The following is a 5,697-nucleotide window of genomic DNA, read 5'->3' as shown; positions in this document are numbered from 1 at the left end:
AAACAAGAAGGAAGCAGAACAGATCATGGAAGAAATACACAATGGTGCCTTCGGTACTCATTCCAGTGGACATACAATGGCTAAAAAGATCCTTAGAGCAGGTTATTACTGGTCTACCATGGAAACAGACTGCCATCATCACTCCCGAACATGTCACAAATGCCAGATATACGCTGACAAAGTACATGTACCTCCAGTTCCATTAAGGGTCCTGACGGCTCCTTGGCCTTTTGCAATGTGGGGTATTGATATGATTGGAGAAATCAAACCTACTGCCTCCAACGGACATCGCTTTATCCTGGTCGCTATTGACTACTTCACAAAGTGGGTAGAAGCAGCTTCATTTGCTTCTGTTACCAAGAATGTGGTGGCCAGGTTCATCAAATACAATCTCATTTGTCGGTACGGCATCCCTGAATGGATTATCACGGACAATGGCACAAATCTAAACAACAGAATGATTACTGAACTTTGCACACAGTTCAAGATCAAGCATCATAATTCTTCTCCATATCGACCAAAGATGAACGGCACGGTGGAAGCTGCCAACAAGAACATCAAGAAAATCATACAAAAAATGACAGTAACCTACAAAGACTGGCATGAGATGTTGCCTTTTGCCCTTCATGGTTATCGCACATCTGCGCGTACTTCAATAGGGGCAACTCCATTCTCCTTAGTCTTGTTAGAACAAGATTTGTTCTGATCAATTATCTTAGTTTTGATGATAACAATAATATGAATTTTGCTTAAGATAATATGGTACTCTAATCCGATGCAATTTCCTTTTCAGGAAATATATAAAGAGTACGCATAATTCAGCGCTCAGAAGCTTTGTCTCAAAGGGTTCAGCATGCAACATCAGAACATGGTCTGGCAAGACATCAGAAGATGGTCGAAGCAGAATCAGAACATGGGTCTATGGAAGCATCAGAAGAACAAGAGAACAGAAGCACTGAAGTTCTGATGGTATCACGCTCAGAAGCACTTCAAGGTCAGAAGATCAGAAGATGCTATGCACCAAGCTGTTTGACTCTGATGATATTCAAACGTTATATTCACAAACATCAGATCAGAAGGAAGTACAAGTGGCAAGCTACGCTGACTGACAAAAGGAACGTTAAAGGCTACTAAAGGCTACGTCAGTAGACACAGCGTGAACAAGGCTCGAGGTAGTTGACAAAAGCGTATAACATTAAATGCGATGCTGTACGGAACACGCAAAGCATTAAATGCACTCAACGGTCATCTTCTCCAACGCCTATAAATATGAAGTTCTGATGAGAAGCAAGGTTAACGATTCTGCACCAAAACAACTCATATTAAACTTGCTGAAACGCTGTTCAAATTCAAAGCTCAGAATCTTCATCTTCATCAAAGCTCACTACATTGCTGTTGTAATATATTAGTGAGATTAAGCTTAAACGTTAAGAGAAATATCACAGTTTGTGATTATCGCTTTTAAGAAGCATTTGTAATACTCTTAGAATTGATTACATTAAGTTGTAAGGAACTAGAGTGATCGTGTGGATCAGAATACTCTAGGAAGTCTTAGAGGTTATCTAAGCAGGTTGTAACTAGAGTGATCGTGTGGATCAGTATACTCTAGAAAAGTCTTAGAGGGTATCTAAGCAGTTGTTCCTGGAGTGATCAGTGTGTGATCAGAAGACTCTGGAAGACTTAGTTGCTGATTAAGTGGAGAACCATTGTAATCCGTGCGATTAGTGGATTAAATCCTCAGTTGAGGTAAATCATCTCTGCGGGGGTGGACTGGAGTAGTTTAGTTAACAACGAACCAGGATAAAAATATCTGTGCAATTTATTTTTATCTGTCAAGTTTTTAAAGCTACACTTATTCAAACCCCCCCTTTCTAAGTGTTTTTCTATCCTTCAATTGGCATCAGAGCGCCGGTTCTAAGGTGCAAGCACTTAACCGTGTTTAGAAAAGATTCAGGAAGAGAAAAACGCTTCAGTAAAAGATGGTTGATGAAAGTGAAAAGTCTACACCTGCATCTACATCTGGCTCTACTGAGCAATACAACGGTAACAATGGTTATACTAGACCGCCGGTATTTGATGGTGAAAACTTTGAATACTGGAAAGATAAACTGGAAAGTTACTTTCTTGGTCTAGATGGTGATCTATGGGATCTTCTGATGGATGGTTACAAACATCCAGTAAATGCCAGAGGCGTAAAGCTGACAAGGCAAGAAATGAATGATGATCAGAAGAAGGTTTTCAGGAATCATCATAAATGCAGAACTGTTTTGCTGAATGCTATCTCTCATGCTGAGTATGAGAAGATATCTAACAGGGAAACGGCCTATGACATATATGAGTCCTTGAAAATGACTCATGAAGGAAATGCTCAAGTCAAGGAGACTAAAGCTCTAGCTTTAATCCAGAAGTATGAAGCCTTCAAGATGGAGGATGATGAAGACATTGAAAAGATGTTTTCAAGATTTCAAACTCTTACTGCTGGATTGAGAGTTCTTGACAAGGGATACACCAAGGCTGATCACGTAAAGAAGATCATCAGAAGCTTACCCAGAAGATGGGGTCCTATGGTGACTGCATTCAAGATTGCAAAGAATCTGAATGAAGTTTCTCTGGAAGAGCTTATCAGTGCCTTGAGAAGTCATGAAATAGAGCTGGACGCAAATGAGCCTCAAAAGAAAGGTAAGTCTATTGCATTAAAATCCAATATCAAGAAATGCACTAACGCTTTTCAGGCTAAAGAAGAAGATCCTGAAGAATCAGAATCTGAAGAAGAAGATGAACTGTCTTTGATCTCCAGAAGGCTAAATCAACTCTGGGAGACCAAGCAAAGGAAGTTCAGAGGCTTCAGAAGTTCAAAGAAATTTGAACGTGGAGAATCTTCTGATGACAGAAGATTTGACAAGAAGAAGGTCATGTGCTATGAATGCAATGAGCCTGGACACTTCAAGAATGAATGTCCAAAACTTCAGAAGGAAAATCCCAAGAAGAAGTTTCATAAGAAGAAAGGTCTTATGGCAACCTGGGATGAGTCAGAAGATGATTCAGACTATGAAGATGAGCAGGCTAATTGTGCGCTGATGGCGACAGAAGATGACGGATCAGAATCTACATCAGAATCAGATTCTGAAGAGGTATTTTCTGAACTTACTAGAGATGAGTTAGTTTCCGGTCTAACTGAACTTCTGGAACTCAAGTCTCAGATCAGTCTCAAATACAAAAAGCTGAAAAAGCTATTTGAATTTGAAACAAAGAAGCTTGAGTTGGAGAATTCTGAATTAAAAGAAAAACTTTTAAAATTATCCAATAATGTTGGATCTCCTTCTGATTCAGAAAAATCCACTCCTAGTCTAAACCATATTCTGAAAGAATATGATTTAAGTTTCAGGAAGTTCTTATCTAGAAGTATTGGCAGAAGTCAGCTAGCTTCTATGATATATGCTGTGTCTGGAAACAAAAGAGTTGGCATTGGTTTTGAGGGTGAAACCCCATACAAACTTGAACCTGTTGATGAAATGAAATTCACATACAAGCCATTGTATGATCAGTTCAAGTATGGCCACTCCCATGATATTAGGCACACTTCACATGCTCAAAGTTTTCACATAACACACACCAAAAGGCATGTGACACAACCTAGGAAATATCATGAAACTCACATTAAAAATTATCATGCTGTTCCTCCTATTGCTTACAATGTTAAACCCAAGTTCAATCAGAACTTGAGAAAATCTAACAAGAAAGGACCCAAGAAAATGTGGGTACCTAAGGATAAGATTATTCCTATTGCAGATATCCTTGACTGCAAAAAGGACAAAGCACAACATGTCATGGTACCTGGACTCTGGATGCTCACGACACATGACAGGAAGAAGGTCTATGTTCCAAGACCTGGTGCTTAAGTCTGGAGGAGAAGTCAAGTTTGGAGGAGATCAGAAGGGCAAGATAATTGGCTCTGGAACTATAAAGTCTGGTAACTCTCCTTCCATTTCTAATGTACTTCTTGTAGAAGGTTTAACACATAACCTCTTATCTATCAGTCAATTGAGTGACAATGGTTATGATATAATCTTTAATCAAGAGTCTTGCAAGGCTGTAAATCAGCAGGATGGCTCAATCCTATTTACAGGCAAGAGGAAGAACAACATTTATAAGACAGATCTGCAAGATCTTATGAGTCAGAAGGTGACTTGTCTTATGTCTGTTTCTGAAGAGCAGTGGGTCTGGCACAGAAGATTAGGTCATGCTAGTTTGAGAAAGATTTCTCAGATTAACAAACTGAATCTGGTCAGAGGACTCCCTAATCTGAAATTCAAATCGGATGCTCTTTGTGAAGCATGTCAGAAGGGCAAGTTCTCCAAACCTGCATTCAAGTCCAAGAATGTTGTTTCTACCTCAAGGCCATTAGAACTCTTGCACATTGATCTGTTTGGCCCAGTCAAAACAGCATCTGTCAGAGGGAAGAAATATGGATTAGTCATCGTAGATGATTATAGCCGCTGGACATGGGTAAAATTCTTGAAACACAAGGATGAGTCTCATTCAGTGTTCTTTGATTTCTGCATTCAGATTCAATCTGAAAAAGAGTGTAAAATCATAAAGGTTAGAAGTGATCATGGTGGTGAATTTGAGAACAGATCCTTTGAAGAATTCTTCAAAGAAAATGGTATTGCCCATGATTTCTCTTGTCCTAGAACTCCACAGCAAAATGGAGTTGTAGAACGAAAGAATAGGACTCTGCAAGAAATGGCCAGAACCATGATCAATGAAACCAATATGGCTAAGCATTTCTGGGCAGAAGCAATAAACACTGCATGCTATATTCAGAATAGAATCTCTATCAGACCTATTCTAAATAAGACTCCTTATGAATTGTGGAAGAATAGAAAGCCCAACATTTCATATTTCCAACCTTTTGGATGTGTATGCTTTATTCTGAACACTAAAGATCATCTTGGTAAGTTTGATTCCAAAGCACAAAAATGTTTCCTTCTTGGATATTCTGAACGCTCAAAAGGCTACAGAGTATACAATACTGAAACATTGATTGTAGAAGAATCAATCAATATCAGGTTTGATGATAAGCTTGGTTCTGAAAAACCAAAGCAGTTTGATAATTTTGCAGATTGGGATATTGATATATCAGAAGTTGTTGAGCCAAGAAGCAACGCATCAGAAGCAGAGCTTCTCAGAAGCAAAGAATCTGAAGATCAAGTATCAGCTTCTCTGGAGAATCTAAGCATTTCTGAAGAACCATCTGTCAGAAGATCATCCAGACTCATCTCTGGTCATTCAGAAGATGTCATTCTTGGAAAGAAGGATGATCCAATCAGAACAAGAGCATTCCTTAAGAACAATGCAGATTGTCAATTAGGTCTTGTATCTTTGATCGAGCCAACTTCTGTTGATCATGCTCTAGAAGATCCAGACTGGATAATTGCTATGCAAGAAGAACTGAATCAGTTTACAAGGAATGATGTTTGGGATCTTGTTCCTAGACCAGATGGATTCAATATAATCGGTACAAAATGGGTCTTCAGAAACAAGCTCAGTGAGAAAGGTGAAGTGGTAAGGAACAAAGCCAGACTGGTGGCTCAGGGTTATAGTCAGCAAGAAGGGATTGACTATACAGAAACCTTTGCACCAGTGGCCAGGTTAGAATCTATTCGTCTATTAATTTCATTTGCCACTCAACATAAC

The sequence above is a fragment of the Vicia villosa genome, unplaced genomic scaffold, assembly GCF_029867415.1.
Source record: "Vicia villosa cultivar HV-30 ecotype Madison, WI unplaced genomic scaffold, Vvil1.0 scaffold8, whole genome shotgun sequence".
In the NCBI taxonomy this organism is placed as follows: domain Eukaryota; kingdom Viridiplantae; phylum Streptophyta; class Magnoliopsida; order Fabales; family Fabaceae; genus Vicia; species Vicia villosa.
This window is presented reverse-complemented; position numbering follows the sequence as displayed.